Below are 27,163 nucleotides of genomic sequence, written 5' to 3' on the forward strand. Positions count from 1 at the left end.
AAAGACCTCAGCTTGGGACCGCCCTGTCAGCGGACATATTGACAACTGGCAAAGTACGGCTTGAATCCCTGAGAAACGGAGGCGTGTGGTTTCTGCATCCTGGTTGGAAAGGCCCGAGGATGAGAAAAGTGTCCACGTCGCAGAAAGGAAGGATTTCCGCCGGTTTTACTTAACAGTTGGCTGGAGCCGTTCCAAAGTCTTCCCAGAAAGTTTGCTGCGGTGGCGTCCACGGTTAGGGAAGGGAAGAGGGAGGAAAGGCGGTGTGAGCATGCGCAATAGCCACGTTTTACCTTTTAGATTCCAGTTTCAGGTTAGAGAGGAGTGGGTGTACACTCTGGCTATTCTTGGCAAACCAAACCCCAAATTCTTGTGTGCACTGCCTAAAGCTGCTCATTGAAGCGACTGACCAGATTTTGCGAATTAATGGAAGACTTTTTGTCTTGTAATTAAGAGCCAGGTAGACCTGGCTTCAAGTCTTACACTCAGTCACATACTAACTGTGTCACCTTACGTGTATTAGTTAACCTCGAAACCAAGTTTCCATATTTTACTTAATTCAGTTGTAAGGTAAAATGCTTAGCGTCACTTCGTGGCACACGGTAGTCCTCAGTACACCATAGGTCACACATTTCAAAAGCAACCACGGTAGTGTTTAACTTAAGATGGGGATATGTTCTTACTAATGCGTCCTTAGGTTATTTCATCCCTTAGGGAACATACTAGAGTGTATTTAAACACAAACCTAGATAGTATAGCCTACGACACATCCAGGCTATATGATGTAGCCTATTGCTTTTAGGCTACAAACCTGTACAGCATGTTGCCATTCTCAATACGGTAGGCACTTATAACACAGTGGTAAATATTTGTATGTCTAATTATATCTAAACAATAAGGTACAATAAAAACATGGGACATACTCTTACAGGATCACCGTAGTTTATGTGGTCCATTCATGATTGAAAACTTGTTATTGGGCACATAACTGTACTTTAAAAGGTGTATTTATTTGAAAATGGGTATAGTGTCCCCACAAGTGACATTTCAGAAAATCAAAATTGTGAATTCATGTATTTATATATATATATTGAATGCAGAGCTCTGTTGAGATATTGAAGACACAAAAATGAGTGAGACATGACCTTTACTCAAGCTGGGATAGGCTAGTGAGGCTACTCTCAACTATAACTTTAACTTGAATTTTTCAGTGACTTTGAAAGTGTTCAGCAACTCCTCTCTTTACATTCTGCCTACTCCCACTTCAAGGATAGACAGTCCTGGAAAGGGAAAGAGAAACCTGTGTGATTAGAGTAGGCTGGTGGAAACTCTCTCCTGTATTGCCTAGAGGGATATTTTGCTGGCTGAGTACAGTCTGCTGTTACCTGTTCTTGGGACAGACCCCTTCCAGTTAATCACCCCAGACCCTGCACTGTGTGCCCCTTTGCCAATGCAAGGCCGCTGAGGAGCAAGAAATCATACTGCAGGGCAGACTGGTTAGTATGATGCAATAAAGTCCTTTGGCTTGAGCAAACTTAACTAATCAAAACGAATCACAACATCCTCACCTTACACTTAAGTAGGGACCTTCACACAGGTTTTAGTACACAATAAATAATGTAAAACTAAAATTTGCATCTTTCCCAATTCCCTTCCAAAATTAACTTTATTTTCATCTACAGTATTTGCAAATACATCATTGTTACAGCTATTAAGCTCCCAGCCACTTTCTCTACACATAATACAGTGGCAATGCATTTTCAGGAACTTGAAGTAAATAATTTAAAATTTTCAGGGCAGGGGGAGAATACATGGAACCACAATTATAATAGCTTTCAATTATTGAGTCCTTACTATGTGTTAGTGATTATGCTATTTGCTTTACTTCTTTTATCCTTACAAAATCCTGTAAGGTAGGTATGATCACGTCTTTTATTGTTGTTGAGACAGGATCTCACTCTGTTGTCCACGCTGGAGTGCAGTGACAGAATCATGGCTCACTGCAGCCTTCACTTTGTTGACCAGGCTGGTCTGAAACTCTTGGGCTCAAGCAGTCCTCCTGCTTAGGCCTCCTAAAGTGCTGGGATTACAGGTGGGAGGCACCACACCCATCAATCACTTTTTAACAGATAAAGTCACAGATAGCTTAAGTGTCTTGGTAGGGTCAAAAGCTAGAAAGTGATTGAGGTAGTATATCAGTCTAGGTGTCTTTCTTCTAAGTTATTGCTGTTGACCATGGAATATGAAAGAATGAAGGAATCTATTTCTTCTTGAATAAGTTACCAGTATAATAAATTGGCAAGTCAGTTCCAAAAGTTCTTTTTAATTTATTCATAGTTAGAAACCACATACAAATCTATTAACATATAAGAAATATTACCAAAAAATTGTAATAACTCATTTTCTATCACTTATAACTCTAATTTATGTGAACCACACTTGAATGTAAATTTAATTTCTTTAAAAAAATCAACTTCCAGCTACATAGTGTGGGTGCAGCTGAGTGACATTTTAAGTGTTTATATGTTTCCAGTGCTCTAATGGTTTGTGAGTACCATTCAAGTTTGCAGAACCCAGTTTAGTATCTGTTACAACCCTTACAACTTCAACAAGTCATATCCTCTGTGTCTCAGACGAATTTCATGTCATGTTCTCTCTTCTCATTACCATAGTATGTAGACATATCTTTTGCCCACCTTGATTTTGGTTATGCAAATCTGCAAGTCACAGCAAAACACAGATGTGAAAAGGAGGGCTTAAAATCAGAGGTTGATGTTCACGTGCTGCCATCTGTTGTCCGTGGACTCTATCTACACTTACTGCCTTATCCTTACTGTGGAATTTGAGATTGTATGTAATGTCAATACTTCAGTGATTTGTTTTTCCACAGATATTAAAGTCTTGATACTTCTATTTGCAGTTGGATTGGCAGAAGCTTCCAATAACTGTTTTATGAATCATGCTTATGTGATTTTTAAAAAATATAACTCAAATGTGATACTCTTGTTTTAGGAATGTATCCCTACAGAGTTTTGTCGCAAGGTATTACTAAGAATAAATAGGGTGGGGACTGAGGAAATTGGGGAAAGAGAGAAGATATTAAGGATTTCTTTGATAGGTACTGGTAATTAACTGTAGGGTCAGTGTATAGTTTAAATATTTATGGAGCATCATTAATTGCAAAGGTGCTATAATAAAAGGGTGTATAAGACTCACCTTGGACTGGAGAGGGAGATGATCATTTATTGAACTCTGTGTCCCAGGAACTATACTAAACTTCACGTTTCATTTAGTTCCAGTAATCCTACCAAGAGAAGGGGTTAAGTATGTGCTGTTGGTGGCTATAATGAGTTGCATGTGTGATGAAGAAAGTAAAAATTCACTAGCATTTTACTTACTCAATGTAGGAAAGTCTTGAGTGTGTATTCATACATATTATTTATATTTCTTAAATGTATTATTCGTATCTACTAACAATTTAAAATTTGCAGATACATATGCTAAAGTAGTAAGTTTAGGAATCCAAAGTGATTTATTAGCCTTATTCTTCTGATTATTTATCTTATATAAACAAATGGATTCAGGTGTGGTGGCATGCACCTGTAGTCAAAGGTACTCGAGAGGCTAATGTGGGAGGATCTCTTGAATCCAGGAGTTTGAGACCCTCGTGGGCAACATAATGAGACCATGTCTCAAAAACAAACAAAAAACAGGACAACTTTTTGCTCACTTGTTCTTACAACTTGGGAATTTGGGTGCAGTGATTTAGAATGAACTTAGATACCTCCCCTTTCAGGTATCCTTCCTTCCTTCTCCTCATATGATGCTTTGGGTTCCATCCCTAATTAGTTTCCTGTAAATATTTTTTACAGCACTTACCATATTATTTTGGAGCCCGTTAGACTGTGTCCTTGGCAACAATAACTGTATCTTATCTTTGTATCCCAGGTCCTAACACAGGACCTAGAATGTGGCAGGAATGCCATAACTATTTGTGGGATAACTTCAGTAATTAAGGTGTTCGAGCATTCTACCTAGGAAACTCTGAAACGGTCACTTCACTTGTCAAGACATACTTGTGATACATGCTAGAAAGCATAGCTAAATAGTAATTTATCTTTATATTGCCTCAGAGGTATAGGATATCTATAAATTACATATTAGTCTTTATTTTTCCAAACCAAAAGATAACATTTTATTTTATAATGATCTGGCTTATTTGACTAATAAATCAATTATAATTTAGGCTTCAAGGATTCTTTTGCCTATTCCACTGTTAAAATTTACTAGATACTATGTTTAGAAAGTATATTCAACCTAAAACCAAACATAACAACTTTACTAAAAACCCTTGTTGCAGCCAGGTGCGGTGGCTCAGGCCACCTGTAATCCCAGCACTTTGGGGGGCCTAGGTGAGCAGATCATGAGGTCAGGAGATCAAGACCATCCTGGCCCTGGTGAAACCCTGTCTCTACTAAAATACCAAAAATTAGCCAGGCATGGTGGTGCTTGCCTGTAGTCCCAGTTACCCTGGAGGCTAAGGCAGGGGAATCTCTTGAATCCAGGAGACGGAGGTTGCAGTGAGCCGAGATCATGCCACTGCACTCCAGCCTGACAAAAGAGCAAGACTCGGTCTCCGAATAAACAACAGCAACAAACCCTTGTTGCTATATTTTTATTTCCTTACACTATCAAAGATATAACTGCTTTTTCCCTGTTAATCCGATGTACATTCTTCATCCACCACTTCCCACAGCTCCAGATGTGCTTCAGCTTTGTCTGAAACCACAATTTATCAAGAGTAGTATCAGAGTTTCCTGCTCAAGTTTTCTTCTTCTTTCATCCACTGTCAAGCCACTGTTTACTTCTCAAGTGACAGAGTTTAAGGATCAAACATAGACTTCCCCCATCAGAATCTGCTATTTATGGTTTTTATAAATTAGTTCACTAAGGACCTCCCAAACAGTTGCATTCCAAATACCCTTAACACTAATTATTGTTTCAAGTTTTGATTGAAAAGTATAAGAATAAGATACATAATTAGAATTTTGGATGATGGTGGTGGCTCACACCTGTATTCCCAGCACTTTGAGAGGCTGAAGCAGGCAGATCACCTGAAGTCAGAAGTTCGAGACCAGCCTGGTCAACATGGTGAAACCCTGTCTCTACTAAAAATACAAAAATTAGCCGGGTGTGGTGGCATGCACCTGTAATCCCAGCAACTCAGGAGGCTGAGGCACAAGAATTGCTTGAACCCAGGAAGTGGAGGTTGCAGTGAGCCCAGATCATGCCATTGCACTCCAGCCTGGGTAACTCCATCTCAAAAGAGTGAAACCCCATCTCAAAAAAAGAAAAGAAAGAAAGAAAAGAAGATAAGAAATTTCATTATCCTTTACACTGAAAGTCAGAAAGTGTAGTGAAAATGACACAAAAAACCATATTACAACAATTGTTGGAGATGGTATTTGTTTTGCCCCAGTTGATTATAACTCGGTCAAAATTTGTTTGGCTTTTGTGGCTATGGTGAGCAGAGGGAGTTAGGATGAAAAGGCTTCTATAGTGAAATTTGTCACTACACATGTTTGAGCTCCCTTTCTCTATTTAGGGAATTTCCCACCTTATGTTACTTGGTGAGAGAGAGAATTCTTCTTCCATAATGAGCTGAAAATGTCAGATAATCACTTTTCTGGCTCTGTGACAGCCAGATCACAGGCATGTGACCTAGGCTCAGCTAACTAGGATTATCCACCTGAAATTTTTAACATGCAGATAGCAAGGCAGGACTGGGAGAAATCCTTTTGGTAGGGATTGGAGAGGGAGTGGAGGTAGCGGTTTGAGCAACAGCCATGCCAGTGACGGTGTTCAATTCAGATTTGTGGTAGAGGCTGATGCATTTGTGTTCTGTAGTGCAGTAGGAATGGTGTCCTCACTCAACTGAGGTGCAATTTTCCTTGTGATTCTGACCATACAGCCTTCCTTTATTCTTGGCCATTTCCAATTCAGATTCTCCAAGCATTCTTAAACTTAATTGTGCTACCCAATTTCCTTTCAGTAATTCTTTTTCTGCTTTAATTGGCCAGAATTTGTTTCTGTTGCTTGGAACCCATTATTTGAACTGATATAACCAACTACCATTTATTGAGATCCTACTATTTGCCCCTCAACTTGATAAACTTTAGTTTGCTTCATCTATTTCTTTCTGTAAAATGGAAATTATTTCCCCCATTTTATCTTGTGAAAGAACAAAAATGAGGCTTAGAGAAGTCAAGTAGTAGAATTTATTTTTCTCTGTTACTTTAACATCTCCAGAAGAGGAACAACTAAACATGTGTGTCCTTTAAGCACACAGGCTGTACCTTTGTTTTATATTTTCTTTGCAGTCTGTAAGTATCAACAAGACTTTGTCTCCTATCTAAAAAAAAATTACTTTTCAGCTGAACCTAAATGAATAGGTATGGTCTGGGAAAAGACAGATCTTTTTTACTTCAAAACATTCTGAAACTTTTTATTATCAAAGTTATTTACATTTCTAATGGTAAAATCGGAAAACAACTTAAAACTCCAATAGTGGAAAGTAGTTAAATTATAGACAATACTTTTGAAGGACTATTATTTAGACATTTAAGTTTTTATTTATAGAAACTGAAATGTTATGGAAAATTATAATGGTGAAAAGAGTTAAATTTAAAGTTATATATGAGTATGTTTACAACCTGAGAGAACAAAACTCTTTACAGGGTAAAATATTAAAAATAATGCCAGAATTTCAGTAAACTTATAGAAATATTATGAAAAACAAGAAAAAAATATTATAGAGTGTAATTTCAAAGCTCAGTCATAGAAAAAGGAATCCCATGGTCACCAACAAAGGATGAGGAATGGAACTCATTGCTGTGCTGCATAACAGAAAAATTTGCTGTTATCAATGGCAAATGAGAGGACAGGATTTTGCAGGCATTTTATTTCAACTAACTGGATATGAATTTACCATTATAGTAATGCAGATAAATATGCTTAGGCTTTCAAAAGCTAAGCATAGAAAAGAAGAAACTGGAAATGTAATGTTTGACTTCAGGATGGGACTGAAGGTGACTATTCTTCCTTCCTTACTGTTTCTTCTTTCCAAATATTCTTTCATTGAGCATTACTTTGATCCAAATTCTAAAACTCAAGAAGCAATTCTATTATTCAACAAAAGAAACATAAGGTGTTCTGAAAGTCAGAATATTGACAAAAATCTCTTTACCATTCCCTGTCTATTATAGTTGAAGAAAACAGAGGAAAAACAATTGCTAAAAAGAGTAGAAAAGTCTTTTGAGAAAAGCACACAGCAGTCCTTACTTTGGAAACAAAATAAATTGATTATTTGATCAAAAAAACTTTTAGCTGCTATGAAAGGAAAATATCTTGGGCCCCCAAAATCACTAAGCCAAAGGGAAAACTCAAGCTGAGAACTGCTTAGGACAAACCTGCCTCCTCGTTCTATTCAAAGTCACCCCTCTGCTTGCTGAAATAAATGCGAATCTGATTGCCTCCTTTGGAAAGGGTAATCAGAAACTCAAAAGAATACAACTACTTGTCTATTAACTACCTATGACCTGGAAGCCCCCTCACCAATTCGAGTTGTCCCACCATTCCAGACCAAATCAATGTTCATCTTACATATGTTGATTGATAGCTCATATCTTTCTAAAATGTATAAAACCAAACTGTGCTGTGACCACCTTGGGCACATGTCATCAGGACCTCCTGAGACTGTGTCATGGGTGTGCGTCCTCAACCTTTGCAAAATACAGTTTCTAAATTAACTGAGATCTATCTCAGATTTTTGGGGTTGACATTTTGGTAACCACAGAGGGATTCTGAGTGTAGGTGCCTCTGACCTTTGACAAATCTCCTATGGGTGCTTGGTACCAGCTTGAGTGATCTTTATGGCTCAAACCAATAGAACAATTTCCTGAGGCCTGGAAGCACCCCATTCAGAGTATCCCTGGTCTCCCAAAATTTGGTTGAGATCTAAAGTTTATTTTGCTGTACAACTCCTTTTTTTCCGGAGTTTTATTTGCTTCTAATGAAGAGGGAGACCCAGGCTTCTCAGATCAACTTCCCTTTTGACTATCATACTGCATTTCAATAGAAGAAAAGGTTGACCAACTGGTGCCTCCAGTTTTACCTTCCTGTAGGTGACAGGCTAGGCCTTGGGGAAACTCTCCAGAAGGCACTATTTTTACTTAAAACAAGATCAAACCAGAAACCTTTTCACATGTGAATCCTAAAACTGTAAACCTGAACCCTTTCATATGTGATTCCTAAAACTGTAAACCAAAACCTTTTCACATGTGAGTCCTAAAACTATAAACCTAAGATTCTTCCACGTGTAACATCTAAAGTATAAGCCTATATAAAGGCAGAACCTTCCTTTGTTAGAGGAGCTGAGTTTTTGACAAATTACTGCCTGGTCTCCCGGCTGAGTAAACTCCTCCCTCTTTTATTCGGTGTTCAAGAGGTCTGTTTACCGCGGCCACTCCTGCTACACCAACACAAGAAAGGCAAATTTTTCTGTTTCCATGATGATGGAAGGCAGGTAACTCCTTTAGGGAATTTGAGGTTGCTTCCAATAGGTAGGATGAGGGTTTTTTCCTGCTTCTAGGATGGTAGAGAGAAGCCTTCAGCTTAAGGCCCATCCTTAGATAAGTGACCGAATTGCGGTTTGTCTTAGCTAAAGTTAAGATTAACAACCAGCTGGTCTTAATTTCTCCTTACCATTAGAGCACTCGTTAACAACATAAGTTGTGTGATCATTTGTTTTGCTTAATTTTTTTTTTCTGTTTGTTTCTGTTTTTGTTACGGTTTTGGTCTTTTTACCATTGGGTTTGATCAGCTCTATCTGACTTGATCAAATCTGAAGGAAGTTCCAAATTATGGGGAACAAGGCCTCCGAAGTGGGTAAATACCTACCCACCCACCCCCCAAAAAAACGGCATGTGGTTGGGGGAGAAAAATGTCCAGCAAAAGGAAAAAAAAAAGAGAGGAAAGATTTTTTATTTTGACGACTAAGGGGCTTTATTTACAAAACAAGACCACCTTTTTACTAGCCAGACCAAAGAGAAAGAGCAATGGCTGTGTTTCTGAAATTGCAGCAATTTGTCCTAGTTGAAATATGGTAATTAGAGTTTAAAAGATTTTTTTTAAAAGGAATTCAATGGTTAAATGTCAGCTTAATTAAAAGCTAATATCCAAGATGTGTGTTTGTATTTAAAAGGCCTTCATGTCTTTTTTTTTTCTCCTAAAAGCTTGTCTTTTTGAAGATTCACGATTCAGTGTGGGCTCTGCCCAGAGATCCAGTGAAAAGATAGGTAGTCCTTATTTAATTAAAATTGGACTCCTTATGCAATCCTATGATAGATCTCTATAATTTAATGTTTGAGTTGGCATCCACCCTTAATCTCCCTCCAGCACCACCAGACTTATTCTTTCCATACCTTATGATGTAAATTTTGCTATTTGAGTTTTACCTGCATTGTCTCCATTAACATACAAATTTAAGGCTATTTAGCTGACTACTGCCTAGGGTTGTGAAACAGGTTATCAAGATTCTGAAAGTCTAAAATAGGGAAAAACAAAAGATTTTTTATAAATCTATAAAATGTACTTCTCTTGGCATGCCTAATACATCTATGGATTTATGCATTGTGAACACAATGTTTCACTACTAATATAAAAGAGCTCTAATTAATTAAGAAAATTAAAGCACTTGAATCAGGTACTTTATCAGGAAAAAAGGAAGGACTAGTCAAATGGTTTTTCTTTACAAAACTTAAGTAAAACCATTATTTTTTAAATATTGGTAATATTTAAAATATTGGTAATAGCTTTAAAATTATTGGTAAAGTGATATTAAAAATGTCTTAAGAATTGCCATCAAACATTTTTGTTTGCATATATTAATCAAGTGATTTAATACTTAACCCTGTCAAATACTACAAGATGTCAAAATTGGGCATAGGGGCTACAAAACTATAAACCCAGCCCAAGACAGAATGATCTTTGCTTGTGTAATTTTTAATAATTAAGACTTTGATATTGGTTTAAAAAAGATAGCTACATCTTTAATTTAGTAAGATTACCATAACTTCTAATCTTGTGGATTTAGGCAGTCTAGTCCACAAACAGTAAGGTTTGTTTTGGGAAAACACTGTTATTGTATTTGTTTCAAAGCTAAACTGTAAACTAAGTTCTTCCTCCTTTTAAAGCAAACTAAATATGGCCTGAGAAGGACTCTGAACCTCTATATTTGAGTGCTTATGGATGAAATGCAACCTAGCTTAATAGGTAGACAAGATTGAAACCCTAACTTAGAAGTATGTGCCTGTAACAATAGCTGAGTCTTGGCCAATCAACCATTCACACACTGCTGAGAATTCAAACTGTGTTCAAATAAGACAAATGCCAAATTGTAACCAGTATAGCCATTTTGGACCTCACTTCTGATTTCTGTGGATCATTTCCTATTTTTGTTTATAAATCTTCCACCATATTGCTGTGCTGAAGTCTCTAAATGAATTTGCTGTGATTCTGGGGGCTGCCTAATTTACAAATTGTTCATTGGTCAGTTAAGTTCCTTTAAATTTAATTTGGCTGAAGCTTTTCTTTTATCAGATGGTGTCAGAAGCGGGATGCGAGGTAGAGCTTCTAATGAGCCCTAGGAGCACTGAGTGAACAAACAAAGTACCTGCAGGACCCACTTTTGTCCATTGATCTCTCAAAGCCACTGGGGATCCTGGGTAAGCTCTCTCTTGGATTTAAGAGCTCCATGGATTTGTGTTTTTAGCTCTCTGAGTTTCTTCAAGCAAATTTATGATCCAAACTGGGTTTGAAAGTGACAACAGAAACTGGGCTGGGACTGAGAGTGGATTTGATCCAGGAATTAACTGCTTGGATCCAGTTAGAGGCTCCTTATGTCTGACTGGGTCAGAAAGGAACTGGTAGTAAGCAGTAATAGTGCAGGGATTATAAAATTTAGCTCTTGGAAAATCACAGGGATTTTTGTGTTCTACCCCTTTGCTTCATTTTTCTAGCATGCTCAGGTAGGAAAAATCAACAGAACCTGAGAGTAAAGCCAATATTTTAGGTAAAAATGGGATTCTTAATTTCTGGAAAACTGAGTTATTTCCAGCTTATACATTAGGCTCTGGAGGCAGTGAAGTCTTACAGAAATGGCAAAATCTTACTAAAGATAACTTACAGTGGAACATTCCAAATGAACAACAACTCATTGAAGTACATTTAAAAATGATGGTTCTCAGTAAAGGCCCTTTTGGCTAAGACCAGGTTTGGCACTGCAGGATGTTAACTGCTATTGTTTTTGGATTAATCTGTATTATATGTTTTGCTGACAGCTATGGGTGACAGAATAAGGCATGTACAGGACCATGGGACATGGGGAGTTTTTCCTTCCCAAAAGGGGAAATTTGAGAGCTGATGGGACTGCTGGAAAAGATCCCTTTGCTATCAAGTGACTGCTTGAACTTTTCGGTGTTGCTGAAATGGTTAAGTCTTTATCTGGCCTTCCTGAGTACTTCACCTTCCCCACCCTGCCACAGGCAATACTTTTCTTTCCCTACTTTACCTTTTCTATCTTTTCTATTACTAAGGGCAGCCATCTTGCCCAGAGACCACATGTTGAAATTCCTAGTTGGAGGTTGGACTAAAAGATGACAGGGCCCATCTGAGGGCAAATTTAAGCCTTGCCAGTTTGATATTGGGTGTTAAGCAGAGTGGCTAATGTCTATGTTTCATCACACATACTTTGCTCTGGGCAGTACAAAAAAGAGATAATTTTCCTTTATCATGATGAGTTGGCATCATAAAGGATGATGGTGCAGCAAAGTGAATCCCTAGGGCTGCTTAGGGAAAGCTGGGTCTCATGCTTTGAGAAGCCTGGCATGCTGGCAAAAGTATTAGAATTCCTTAGCAGTCAGATTTCTGGCTTTTTTCCCTCTTTCTCTGTGCAAACGGGTTAAACAAATGGTAAAAATTAATGCTTCTCTCCTCTGTAAAGTTTTGATTAATATAAAAAAGAATTCTGAGGTTGGTCTTAAGCTGTAGTGAATCTGATGTTCTTTGTGTGTTTTTATGTGTTGTTCTGCCATAAAGAGCAGTATCTTAGGATAAAATGCATGCCTAAAACCTCATAAGCCTGATGTTCAAGACGGCCCAAAAAAATGGTCAGTTATACCCTTGGGAGATTGACCTTGTAACCATGTGGCCATGCTTTCTCTTTTCACAATGGCAGCCTGAGTTCAGGGTTTAATCCCTAGCTTAGGGGATGAGGCTTCTGGTTGGTATTTGGGTAAACTTTGCCATTTTTTTATTCTTTTCCCCTCCATGAACTGTCTTAAATTTTCCTTTCTCTGAGGTTATTTTTGGAAAGTTTAAAAGCCAGAAATATCAGCTGTTTGGCCTGGCTAAAATTGAGCAATGAGAAATTTTAAAAGGATTTTATTAAAGAGTGCTAAAGTTAAAAGCTTAATTATAAGTGAATATTCAAGCTCTAACAGCCTGGGACTCCTTGGGAAGAACAGAAGTCACCAGAGACCTTTTCCAGGTCCTCTTTTCTCAAGGACTCCACCCTAAAGCCTGTAACCCAGTTAAGAAACTTTAAAACTGACAAATGAAAAGTCTTACAACTACTGTAGTAATCTTCTTCTGTCTGTGCAGTTATGTGTGTTGTGTAAGAAATGTTTATATATAAGAGCTCTAATTGTCTTAAAGCACTTATATAGAATAATTTGGAAGAAAAATAAAAACTGTAATATCTTTTAGTTCATGTATCTTTAGTAATCTTTGTGAAATAAACAGCTTTGAAGATTATTAATAAAATAAAGACAGTCTAAATCATGCAGGCGAGATACTAGGTTTGCTTAATGCTTAAGGCCATAAACTGCTCAGACTTTTGAAAATTGTTCAATTTATTTTGGAGACAAATTTTAAATAAGGCCTGGGGTTATGTGGCATTAGCCTTCCCCCTAGCTAGGCAAAGAAAGTTATAAATAAATAATATTTTATATAAGAAAGAATATTGTATGGTAAATTCTTGTCTTAAAGTAAAGTGACTGGTTGTTTAAAAGGAGATGTTTAGGACAAGTCAGAAAGCCCAAGCATATCATAGATGGTCTGTATAAGTCATGAAGGGATTTGTAAAAGAAAATTTATGCCCAAAAAGTTAAAGTTGCTAAGAATTACCATTATAACATGTAATTGAGACTACTGAAAAAATATGTTTACATGCAAGATGTGTGAAAATAATGGAATGTATTTTGGGTAAGAGATTATAAGAAGGCATGGAATATATAATTGTGCCTAGTTTAGAGAGTTATAGGACTGTTTTAAGTTAAATAAGATAAATCTAAAGGTCTAAATGAGTTTTGGAAGGTTTGTAAAATGAACCTTGTAAAAGAAATAATGTGTGTGAAAATATTGACTAAATTTAAAGGGGTACTATGCATTTTTTCTATAAATTGAACATCAAATAAAAGCAAAACAGGGTTTTCTTGAAGCACTGATCTGCCACTTAACATAAATTTGTAAAGGGTTATAAAAGGTTTATAAAAATCTTGCCTTAGTGTGAAACTGATTAAGATTAAGTAGATTTATCTATGAGGTTTCATTAAAAATTGGGGTTGACATTAATAGTCCACTAATGCAAGGATGAAATTTGGTCTTCTCATTTAAACAAGATTTTTATGTAATATTAAAAGATAATAAAAGATATTTGTTTGCCTAATAAATACGCTACCAAAGAAAAGAAAAAGAAGGGAAAGACAAAAGACAGATTGTTTGGAAAGCTAAGTCTTCCCTCCATTAGTGAGTAAAGTTTTTTGCCTTTTTAAAAAATTCCTAGTCATCATTTTGGCTAAATGAACAACTTGGGGTGACCTGAAATTCTAGTTCATAATATCAAGTGTTTTAAAGCTTTAACATATTAAATAAGCTTCCTCAAATTGAATTTTAGCTTCAAAATGATCTTCTTCCTAGGATTCAGCTTTTCTGTGGCCTGATGCCAACAATGTTTTCTTAAAGGTCTCAAGGAAATATTTTCCTATACCACAATATTCTGTGCACAGAACATCTTTTCTTTTGCCTTTTGGTAACTGGCCTAATGGATTTTACGTTTCATTGAAATAATTCCTATGTCATTATTATTAAGTTATGTTTGCTTAGGAAAAACTGAAATTTTAAAAAAAATTTTAATTAAGGTTATTAGATCATTGAATCTTCTTGTATGTGCTTTTTAAGTCCTTATTACTTTCTTTTTTTTGGCAGTGTCTCACTCTATTGCCCAAGCTGGAGTGCAGTGGTGTGATCTCAGCTCCCTGCAACCTCTGCCCTCCCAAGTTCAAGCAATTATCCTGCCTCAGCCCCCTGGGTAGGATTATAGGCACCTGTCACCATGCCTAGCTAATTTTTGTATTGTTAGTAGATTTTGTATTGTTAGTATTCACCATCTTGGCCAAGCTGATCTGGAACTGGTTTTACAAGGGCTTTAACTCCTGGGTCTAAAAAGAACACCAAGTCCTACTAAATCATAAACATTGATAGCAATCAAAGCCTCATATTAAGACCTGATAGAAAATGCCAATTAAAATAAACTGTATTCCTGAGACACAGGGTCAGAAATTAAAGTTATTCAACTATTCAAGGCCCAGGAACAATTGCAGAAGAGGTGGGCATGTAAGATTGGAAGCACCAATTTTGAGAGATAAAATAAGTTGTTTCTCCATAAACTAGTCATTAATGGAAAAGGGACACCGATGCAAAACCAGGATATGAACCCCTGTGTCAGATTAACAAGGGTTTTTGAAACATTAACCAACTCCTTAATAAAGGTCACAAAGGTTATAAAAGATTATGGAAGTTATAACCTATAATCAAGATAAAATTTTATAGATTGTTTATAAAATTTTGGAAAACAAATTTAATTGGCTTTATGCTGTTTAGGGCTTATTGTTTGGAAAATTTGTTTCCTCAAAGAATGAAGGTTTTTACCTTTCTTTTTTTTTCTTTTTTAGAAATCCTTGAGTTACCACTTTGGTTAAATGAATGACTTATTTTACAATGACCTGCAATCCTATTTTGTAGTATCAAGTGTTTTAAACCTTTGGTATTTGACAAACTTTCCAAAATCAAATTATAAATTATGTCATTTTCTGATGTAATTAATCCTTTAGGATGTTATTCATAGGTTCCCTAAACTCCAAAAATGACATATTTGGCTTATTTGCTATAAAAATTATACAGGAAGCATTGTCAAGTATGAAATGCTGTGTGTTTTTCTTTGGACTGTATTTGTATAATTATGTTTTTGATATGTGTTCCAAAATTATCAGAAACTCCTATAATTCTGATATGGCTTAATGTGTGTTATCAGTAATAGTCATAATTGTTACCTTAAATTATTGTGTGCCTTGGAGGTAACAAATTACCTTGTCAATTGTGTCTTTGACTATGGTTATCCTGAAACTTTTTGTCATCCATGGACAATTCTTGTCTTGTTTTGGTCCTCTTTAGAAGGTGGTTTTATAGTCTTCTATTAAACTCTAACAGGTGCTCTAGAACGCAGGTTTCTGATAACTTTGAAGGTTGTGACATCAAAATAGAGAAAAAACTTTCAGGACTCATGTAGAACTGAAACGTTCATGAATATCAAGCAGAACAGGAATCAACTTCATGGACTAAACTAATAGAAGACCAAAATATCTTTTCGAGTTTTGATTAAAACATTGCTGATCCTTTGTTTTGCTTTTCAGAGTTAAAAAAAAAACTTGTAAGATATTTACAGATTTTAACAATTGATTAAAATATATTCCTATGTACAAAATTTGGAACATATTTGTTTCTCTTTACCTTATTTCTACAGAATTTGGAAACTGTAGTCTTAACTTGTGACAATCTAGTTAGTTGCATAAGTGCAATAAGAATCTGTTTTCATTTGTTACAGGACACAACTGGAGAAGCTGGTTATGTTACCAAGACTTTGACTGGAATGGTGTATTTTCCTTTTAGGGATCAACTTATTGAGCCAATAAAACTTCTTGAAAAAATGGGCTGCATACCTTTGTCTACACAGTCCCTGTACAGGGTTCCCAACCTGTGGGAAAGAATGCACTTTCTGACAAGTCTGGGACCCCAAGTTTATCTTGGAACCTCAAGAGGAAAGGAATTCACCAAATCATAGGATCATAGGTATTTAATGGTACAAGTACATGACTGGGCTCGGCTTTAAAAAAATCTTACCTGAGATTCCTTCTATGGAACAAAGTTTCAGCAAGGCCAATTTAAAAGCCTATGTAGGATGGGCCTGCAGGCTTACACACATAATCCCAGCACTTTGAGAGGCTGAGGTGGGTGGATCACTTGAGGTCAGAAATTCAAGACCAGACTGGCCAACATGGCGAAACCTCTTCTTTACTAAAAATAAAATAAAAAATTAGCGAGTCATTGTGGTGCACACCTATAATCCTAGCTACTCAGAAAGCTGAGGCAGAAGAATCACTTGAACCCAGGAAATGGAGGCTGAACCCATTGCATTCCAGCCCGGGTGAGAGAGACTCCATCTCAAAAAAAGAAAACAGCCTATGTAAAAATTAATTATTCTTGCTACAGTATATACGAATAATTAGGCCAAGTACAATAAAGCAAACTAGTCCTACTACGATTTGTCTTTAGTAAAAATGGGAAACTGGAGAGAGAAAAATTAGGTTTCAAAAACTGTAGTACACATAGGGTTAGATTCTAGTCTTACCTATTGTTTTTCAATTTTTATTATTTTCTACTGTTTGGAACAAATTCTAATTTTTTCTTGGCTACAAGTCTTTAAAATACCGTTTTCATTTTTTTTTCTCACCCCACCACCTTTTTCCTAATTCGGAGTCACTGAAAACTAAGCTATGCTTCCATAAAGCCCTGCAAACTAAAGCTAGACAACTTAAACTTCAGAAGAAAATAACAGCAACCTATTTATATACATAAGTCACTTTCCTACGTGCCTGCGGATGTAGGGACTTCAGAGTAATGTGGCCTATATTAATTTTCCAGGATGTTCTTTCTTTCTTGTTATTTTTCTCCCTCCCTCCCCGTATTTTTTTTCATAGTACATGCGACTTCACAACCTTCTAAAAATGACCTTTTTCTAAGAACTTGAGACCTACCTGTCTAGGAATAAATCATCCTAGCCAAGAGGTCTCATCCTAGCCTGAGACCAAAGACTCATTTTCTTCTAAAATGCTTTCTCCAAAAGATTTTAAAAATTAAACTGGGGGAAATGTGAAAAGAAAATACTTTGGGACCCCCAAATCACTAGGCTAAATGGAACAGTCAAGCAGGGAACTGTTTAGGGCAAATCTGCCTTCCATTTTATTCAAAGTCACCCCTCTATTCACTGAGATAAATGCATATCTGATTGCTTCCTTTGGAGAGGCTAATCAGAAACTCACAAGAATGGAGCCATTTGTCTCTTATCTATCTTTGACCTGGAAGTCCCTTTCCTGCCTTTCCAGACCGAATCAATGTTCATCTTACATAGATTGACTGATGTCTCATATCTCCCTAAAATGTATAAAACCAAACTGCTCTGACTACCTTGGGCACATGTTATCAGGACTCACTGAGGCTATGTCATGGGCATGTGTTCTCAACCGTGGCAAAGTAAACTTTCTAAATTAACTGAGATCTCTCTCAGATTTTCAGGGTTCACATTTCAAATGACAAATATAGCAGAGAGGTAAAGTTGAAGAAGATGCTGAAAGATCTTTTTAATATTAAGTGTTTCATTAAAGCAAACTAATGAGGCCCACTGGTATTAGGAAATTAAGTTCTTCATTTGTGGGTAGAGATTTTCTTAATATAATTTTTTGATAGAATGCTTTCAAAACCCTCAGCAGGTATGCTCAGAGCATAACAAAAAAGCCAAACAAAGGAGTGCCTAGACAAGTAAAGCTTTCCCCTCTGTAATCAGTGAGGTCACATCTGACAACTTCCTCTGAAGTGGCTAGAGGCCCTTTCTATCATTATTAAAAATAGATGAAAATAACCCATGTTGATGTTTTGTTCTCTAAGTCAGCAATTTTTTGAGTGACAAAGATGTTTTCCAAATATTACATTTGAGTGGATCAAGTGATAAATGAGTAAGTTATCTGTGCCTCTAAGTATCTTGCCATTGTACCACCGTTGTTTTATTTAGCAATAAAATGTTACTGAAACAGCAGTACCGAATAGAATACCTTCTTATTTTCCTTTACTAGTTAATGTGAGAAGACAACACCTGCCTGTTTCAGTCCCACAAAAATGGTTTTAACATGGGGGAACAGAAAATTCAAAGGTTTTGTGGCCCACTATAAAACAGTTCTTTCTTTTCCCACTAATTCCCTAATGTCACATTTAAAAACAAGGAGACTACAGATAATAGAGGTGCTTGCACATTAGCCTTCAAAGTCATAAATAACATAGAGTTTTGCTCACCTACAAATATTAAAGCAGCTTATCAATGTGTAAGCCCCCTTCCTCTTTGTAATGGTTGCTAACATTTTAACCCAGACAAATTGAGAATTTTTTTCTTTCCTGTCTTCTTACATTGACAGAGTACACATTCATAAGATTTTATTATCATATTTCATGGTATAAAGAGTGAGACATCACCTAAACACCTACCTACACCTGAGAGGCCCTGTTTTGGAAGATGCATCTGATTTATGCTTTCTTTATTTTGCTCTCTCTTAGCGATGGTTTTAATCCTAACTGCCCTGGCTGGAAGATGTAACTGTGATTCTATGCAGTCAGTGCAATGCTACAGACTAACGGAGGTACTGTCAAATATTCCTTCCACCACCAATAGGCTCTACATTAGCTACAGCAAAATTCAGCACCATAACATAGGTAACTATGTCATGTGGCACTCAAATTGTTGCAGTTTTACTTTGCAAGACAGAGACAGTGTGGGAGGCTAGTGTGGGGTTGTTACATTTATTTTAAATAATCATAACTTAAAACCTAGTTTTGTTTATTCCATAGATGGAAGATGATACTTAAAGCATCATCAGACTACCATAGCGAACCCAGTATTTCAGAAGAATTCATACAAACTCTACATATCAGTCAGGTGTCAGTGTCTTTGTGGAAACCTATACAGTGGAAGTAAATTTTTTTGTTTTGCCAAGTTACCTGCAGTTCTCATTCTATGTGCTTTTAATTATGAATTTTATTTTCATTCCCACTTATCCAGAGGACACTGAAAAGAGTGCTATGGATTTGTCTGACTTATATAATGTAAATGCACTTTTATTTTTGATCTCTGATATTTTGAAAATTATCAAGAGTTCTCATCCCAGTTTCCCCCGCTAATCAGAGATGTGACTATCTTAGGCTGGCTGTTAAATAAATCCCTGGTCTGCACCTTTACGAAGAAAGAAGGCTGGATTAGATAGGTAATCCCAGGCCACTTCTATATGGAAAATTCTATGGCTCTCTAAATTTCCTTTACTATTCACTGCTTCTCCCTCAAAGATGCAAATTCTAAACTGATTGGCAAAAAACTAAGATAAAGAAATGCCTCTCTGTGAGCCAGGTGCAGAGAGGCAGCAGGTAAGTGTAACTTACCTTCAAACCAAGACACCATCCCTTTAATTTGGTTAAGAAGTGTTCATATGGGTGTCCCATAAACACACAGAGTTTAAAATATGTGGCATGGTATTTAGATGCTGTCCCAATAAACACAGTTGTCTTGTCTCCATCTGTTTGCTTTTGTCTTCTAACCCTGTAGTGCCTAACACCAGATAGCAAGTCTGTCTCCATTAAGTGTAAATGTTCAAGCAAGACACCTGGTTACAGGGTAAGCTGCTTAAATATTTGCTCAAAGGACTTGAGATGCCTATTGACGGAAAGTCAACTAATCCTGGTAATGATTCTACAGTGCTACTTTGTAGCCAATAAGATAAAATTATACCTCTTGTCAAATTCAGTTATTGGATGAGTCAATTTGTTGTTGGTTTAGTTTCATTGAAGAGCAGCATTGCCACTTCACTGACTTTAGGTAATTATCTCTTGGAAGGACAGTTCACAACAGAACCATAATAAAAAGCAGGATTATTTCGTTAAGGAAAATGAAGGTGTTTTTTTGATGAAAGTTCTGACCAATGATACTTGTCTTTTAGAAATACTTAGGTTTTAAGTGACCATATCTCACTTGCATTTGGTAAATACAATGTATATTCTGTTTATTGGGTTTGAATTTACAGAATCCTTCAGTATCTTCCAAAACTTCAGTATAGTGTTGGGTTGCATACTCAATTCCTGCCATACTCATTCTCAGTGAATAGCTGGCCTCCCATTTTATTGACAAATGACAAGACTTGATCTCCATCAGTTCCTGCTCACTGTGTACAAATTTGTCTCCATCTACATCTGCAAACTTTTCTCCAGAGAGGACATGTCTCTCCTTGTATTCAAGACCCTTGATTCCATCCTTCTCACCTCTCCCTAGACCTTGCTCTCTCACTGTCTGCACTCCCATATATTCTGTTGCTCTTTCTTCACTAGCTGCTCTCTACCTTCCTTGGCCTCCAGAGTGCTGGGATTACAGGCTTGAGTTACCACACCTGGCCTAATTTATCTTTGTTTTCTTTTGTCATTCATCATTTGGTGTCACATCTAAGTTAGCTTTACCTAATCCAAGTTCATGAAAATCTAATGCCATATTTTATTCTAAGAGTTTTACAGTTTTAGCTTGTACATTTAGGTCTGTGATTCATTTTGAGTTATTTTCGTGTATGGCATAAGAAAGGAGTTTAGCTTTGTTCTTTTGTTCCCTCTGCCCTGTTCTGTTGCTATTCACTGACTCAGACTTCACTCTCAAGACATGATGAACTACTTAGCTGTGTTGAATGGAAGACTTAATGAGCAACTGATTACATGTGATACCAAATGGACACTTTGCTAGGTGACTCAATTCACTCCTTTTTAGAGGATTGTAGATTTGGTTCAATTCTTTGTGTCCACATATGCAAAAAATCATTACGTTTACTTCACTATTGCCATTCAAATGGATATAAGCCAAAGTGATATATTTTCTTCAAAGGTGGAAGACAAATGAGAATGTAGTTATGGTACTGGTCAGTTAAAATGATTGTGCTTTATATCTTCTGTGGAAGAGAAGAAGCTTCTTCAAATTCTTCCTAAGAAATATATAAATAGGGATTATTACTTAATGGGGGGGATTATGGGTTATTTTATATTCTCTCCATATTTTACGGAATTTAAAAATTGTTTATAGAGAACAAATGTTGCTTTGATGATCAGGACAAAATCCAACACATATCTCCCAGAATATAGGTACCTATAATAAATATATAATACAAAATTAACTCACCTTGAAGGTGTGAATCATGTATTCGTATTATAAAAGTGCTCAACTGCATAATCAAGTCAAATATTTAAAACAAAGGGTAGTAAGACACATGAAATTGTATACTGAAAATTCCAGCTTCATTGAATTCTAAGGCAGATTGAAAATTTTGTGAAGATTTATCAACCTGAAGAAAACCTGGAACAATTCCTTTTTCTGCTTAAACATAACTTTACTCCTAACACTAAATAAAGATGATTACATCATTGACAAAAAGACCTGCGCATTAAGCTGAGAGGTTAGCAGGCATGTAGAGAGATAGGGGAACTTGCAAAACATGAAGGCAGTATATCAGATTTGACAAATACCTGAATTCTAGGAGAAGAGTGGCATTAGGTCTGGGATATATGCATGAATGAACTCTTTGCTCTACAGAGATAGAGGGAGATAACATGTATATATTCGTTTCTTTATGAATTTTCTTTCATTGGTGAAGTGAAAATTGGGCATAGGAAACAGTTAAGCTCATTTTCCAAAATACAATATAGTTGAAAGTGTTTCCAGTAAGTGCATCCTAGTGATAGCCTAGGACATTTATGTTTTTTTTTTTTAACTTTTAATGCCTTTTAAAAAGTGTGATTCATAATGTTAAACAATACAAAATGTACTGAGTGAAAATCCTTTGTAATCTTACCCTCTAGATTTAGAAACTGCTAATAATTTGGTGAAAGAGTTCCAGATTGTTTCAATTTATGGCTATTATAAGATGATACAACAAAGAACATCCTAGTGCATGAATCATTTTGCAATTTGTAAGTATCTCTGCCTAGAAGTGAATTTGCTGGGTCAGAGATATGTAGTAAAAGTTGGCCAATATTATATGTCTATCAATAATGTGTGAAAGTGCTTAGAATATTTTTCATACCTTACACTGATGTTATCAATCATAAACAAAAATAGTCGGGATCTGAGTTTCAACCCTTTTCCAAGAGATAATATAAAATAGAACCCGAAGAGAAATCTGAAGTATTATTAGTATTGTAATGATGGTATATATGATATTTTTTAAACAATATTAATTTATTGCTTTTTCTGCCCCTTCCCTGCCTCCACATTTTTTGTAGCTGTCTGACTTCCACCAAATGTTGGCTCTAGAAGATTTTATTCTGCTTGCCAGTGGAACAGAGTCAGTAGAAAATGACACCTTCAAAACTCTGGGTACTTTGAAGACCTTAGAACTCTGGAAAAATAAGACAAGACCCTAGTGCTCTCCCAGCCAGTCTTGAAGTGTTAATTCTAAATGAGAACTCAATAAATGTCCTACATGGTTCAGATTTTGAAGGACTGATGAAATTAAAAATCCTTGAACTTAAAAACAACCTGATCTCTTCCTTCTCTCCCAGCATGCTTTCCTCCCTTGTCAGTTTGCAAAGTTTGATGTTGGATGGCAACGATATGGAGGCTATAGCTGGACCTCTGTTACTTCCCCATCTGACACATATGAGCTTGGAGAATAATAAACTACATCTTATACCAGGTAGCTTCTTTACTTCTCTACAGTCTTTGCACAACTTCTCAGTTTCAGTGGTAACTTTCTGACTAAAGTTTCTATCAATCTACCCAAATCCTTGCTATCTTTAAAGATGGAAAGAAACCAGCTCAGAATGGTAAGCTTTCGAGACATGAAACACTTGGAGAATCTTTCCCATCTTTACCTGTCAGAAAACTTACTCTCTTCCGTCAATGGGGCACAGCAACTTACAAATTTAACCACTCTTGAGTTGTCCCCAAACTAGCTGCAAATGTTGCCCTTCAGACTGCCAGTAAAGCTACAAAAACTTGACTAGCAATAATCTGATTCAGAAAGTTACAGCATAAGACTTCCAGGACCTTCGAGACTTGAAACATTTGTTTCTGGACAACAATATTGTGAGTTTGTTCGAAGCTGGAGCCCTGCAGAGGTGTTCTCAGCTCTCCAACCTGGCCCTGGAGCAGAACCTGCTTTTGTCCATACCCCTAAGGCGAGTGAGTGTTGTAATTTATTGTAGCTACCATGTTAGTTTTCTGAAGCTTGGGACAATTGAGCACATCATCTAAGAAAGAAAATTAGAGCAAAGGTGAATTATCTGATCAAGCCTAGACAAGGATTTAGGGATAGAAGTTTCAAACAGAGGTGTGGAAACTCCAGCACTCAAACTAAATATTGCACTAACTTTATCTTGCCTCTGGGACAAGACACCAACAGATGATATGTATATTTGCAAACATAATATAAAGATACTGTAAAGAATGTGTCTCAGTTTCTAAGTACTGTATCTGGCCTGGATAATCAACAGTCAGTAGGCCTGAGCTTAGCCGCTAGCAAAGCAAGGACACCAGGAAAAAATAAGGGGGGAAAATATAGTAAGATATTGATATTTTAAAATGTATTAAAGTAGAAGTTATTAGGGAAAAATTAAAACATTACAATGTAGTATTGTATTTATTTTGAATTACTTGTTGGGAGCCTCATATTCTTTTCAGTGCCATGATCTTTAAAGGGCTTAAGCTGGCTTTGCTTATTTCTCTGTGTGTCTGTTCGAGTGAGTGAGTCCACCAGGTTTGTCTTACCTTGTGGTTTTGGTTATCTCTTCAGTTTTTTCTCTCTCTCTCTCTCTCTCTCTCTCTCTCTCTCTCTCTCACACACACACACACACAGGCCCTCACACTTGGACAATTTCTCTTCCCAAATATCCCTCCCTCTATATCCAACCTGCTGCACCTGTTCCCCCTACTCCTCATAATTTATAACTTATGCAATATGTGTTTATATTAATTGATCCTATTTCTTTAAACTTTATTTCATGTTCTACATTTTAAAGTAGATAAATCATAAAAATGTAGGATGAAACACTGTTATTCTCTTTAAAATGATACTGTTTGTCTATCAGTGGATTCTTTTTTTTCTTTCAGCACTTGATTGAAAAAATAAAAGGCTTCTTGCCCTGGCTATTAGCATTATCAAATTTCTCATAATGAATATACCAACTTCTGCTTTCTGTATAATCCTAAGGTACTCTATTTACCTAATTTTATTGTGATATATATATATATATATATATATATATTTAAGAAGGCAGGGTCTTACTCTGTCACCAATGCTGGAGTGCAGTGGGGTGATGATGGCTCACAGCAGCCTCAACCTCTTAAAATAAAGCAGTTCTCTCCCTTCAGCCTCCTGAGTAGTTGAGACTACAGGCATGCACCGTATCTTGTTAATTAAACAATTTTTTTTAAAGAGATGAGGTCTCACTACATTGCCCAGGCTGGTTTCAAACTCCTGGAAGGAATTGATCCTCCCACCTCAGCCTCTCAAACTACTGCGATTATAGGCATGAGCCACTAATTATTGTAGGCCCAGCCTATACTAAGTTTTTATCAATAAAAAGGGAAAAATGATCTTTGATATGTAGAGATGTTCTTTTTTCTAGTTGAAAAGGGGATTTAAAAAAATTATATAGTATGGTAACTGTACTCAATGCAAAACATCAAAAAAAAGTGAGGTTTCCAAGAGAATTCAGTATTTCAAAATATATATTAAAGGTGATTTCAAAGTAATTTCTTTGACTGCATAAGCATGTATATACAACTACTTTAATCAATATGTTTTGAGCACTTATTTGCCAGGTATTTTACCAGACACTTGAGATACATCAATGCAATCAAAGAGATAAAACTTCCTGTTTTATACAGTTTAAAATCTAGCAGGGGAAGATTGACAACAAACATATTACATAAGTAAAATATATAATACTCAGACTGTATTGGGTATTGTAGCTTAGAACAAAAAAGGACATGATTACCAGGTTCAAGAGTGTAGTGGGTGAGGTGGCTGGTTGCAGTTTTAAATAGGGTAAGCACTGTAACCCTCATGAAAATATAACCTTTGAGCAAAGACTGGAAGAAGGTGAGAGATCTAGTTGTGAAGTTATTTGGGAGAAAATGTTTTCTAGACAGAAGAACAGCCAATTCAAAGGCCCTAAGGCAAAGACACACTTGCAGTGTCTCAAGACTCTAATACTTATTATTTAAATAACTTCTTGACTATGTTATAAGCCTTATTTTTTATTACTGACTGCCCGACTCCAAGGAAAAAAATAGTGTATAAAAGAAAAACTCATACAACAGGTTAGACAGTAACTATATCATGTAAAATATGTGACTGCAGGCTATGACAGCCTTGGGAAATATGGTGAACTTGGTAGGTTTTTCTACTCAAGTGACTTTTAGAAAGCATTTTGTTGAGTAGTCCTGCTAAGTTTAATGAGTAGAAAAAAATAACTTAATTATTTACTCTTGCCGAAGTATTTATGTTTTAATAAGTGATTAAAGAAAGCACAATGTTTTACCCAAATGGAATGGAATTGCAAGCCTGAGCTAGCCATAGTTCTCAAATCTGGCTTCACATTAGAATTATCTGGATAAATATTTTTAAAACACATACTTATACCTAGGCCTCACTTCAAACCAATTAAATCAGATGCCCCTGGACCCTGGCATCACGACTTTTGAAAAGCTCCCAGATGAATTTAATGTGCAGCTAGGGTCAAGAACTACTATGCAAGGAAAATGGGGCCAGTAACATGAGGTGGGAGTGGGCTTTTCCTGTGAAGCTTAAATTAAGCAACACAACTGTCTGCTCTATCAAAGTACCTGGCTAGCTGTGATAGCAAAGTTCTCATGACTTTGAAATACCCCTATCAACACTGCCTCCACTCCTCAGCCCTTTTTTGTTTTGATTGACAAGTGGGAAAGACCCAGAAGGTTTCCCTGTGGTTTTCCTCTCAATAAAAGTTAAAACATGATTGGGCACAGTAGCTCATGCCTGTAATCTCAGCACTTTGGGAGGCTGAGGCAGGCAGATCACTTGTGCCCAGGAGTTCAAGACCAGCCTAGGCAATATAGTGAGAACCCATCTCTACAAAGATTTTTTAAAAATTAGTAGGGCGTGATGGTGCATGCCTGTGGTCACAGATACTCAGGAGGCTGAGGTAGGCTGCACTGAGCCATGATTGTGCCTCTGCCCTCCAGCCTGGGTGACACAGCAAGACCCTGTCTCAAAAAAAGTTAAAACTTGAAACGTGATAATATCTATTCCTTATATTTTAATTTTAAAAATTCTTTATTTATGGCCTTTACAGATTACAACTTTTAAAAAGTTGCATGCTGCTTCTTCATATACAAAATCTATACTATGCAATTCAGTTTTCTACAAGTAAACTATTAACACAGGCAATCTGCTTCTATCACCAGTGATACTTTGGCACATCTTTTCTTTTGCCTACCATCCTCCATTCTACATTTCATCAAGAAAATAATAATATATGCTTTTAGGTGCACGTATATTCAAAGACCTACTACATTTGCCTCATTACACTATTTGAGAGAGAAAATAAGACCTAACATTTATTAAGTACTTATTAAAACCAGTAGTGAACTTGGATACATAAAATAATTCTGTCAAGGTAGGTACACTGGCTTACCTAATAATTTACAGACTAGGGTATTATGGCTTAGAGGTATTCAGAAACTTGGTCAGCATCATAGTCAGAATTTAAACACAATCGTCTAACTCCAGAGCCAGGAAATTTTAGCCACTTCATAATCCTGCCTCTGAAGTTTACTCTACTGCTGGTAAAATAACACACTACTTCGAATGCCCAGGAACTGGACCTCAGTTGTTTCTGCTTCAGATTTCATCAATTTGCAGATTAGTGAATAAATATAAAT

General features: G+C 36.5%; 1 long non-coding RNA gene across 10 annotated transcripts; it reads left to right on the forward strand.

Annotated features, from left to right (window-relative positions):
• The first annotated feature begins 25 nt into the window (after positions 1–25).
• On the forward strand, positions 26–24,094 carry LOC118152961 (uncharacterized). 10 transcript variants are annotated; one of them, XR_013534494.1, is made up of 7 exons: positions 26–10,781; positions 15,998–16,242; positions 18,775–18,930; positions 19,814–19,882; positions 20,893–20,989; positions 22,096–22,206; positions 22,519–24,094. It is a non-coding gene; the product is annotated as an uncharacterized LOC118152961 (long non-coding RNA). The 10 variants fall into 10 exon arrangements; XR_013534498.1 differs by having other exon boundaries at positions 18,775–18,857; XR_013534492.1 differs by adding an exon at positions 14,323–14,425 and having other exon boundaries at positions 18,775–20,989.
• Positions 24,095–27,163: the final 3,069 nt, after the last annotated feature.

The sequence above is a fragment of the Callithrix jacchus genome, chromosome 4 (genome assembly GCF_049354715.1).
Source record: "Callithrix jacchus isolate 240 chromosome 4, calJac240_pri, whole genome shotgun sequence".
In the NCBI taxonomy this organism is placed as follows: Eukaryota; Metazoa; Chordata; class Mammalia; order Primates; family Cebidae; genus Callithrix; species Callithrix jacchus.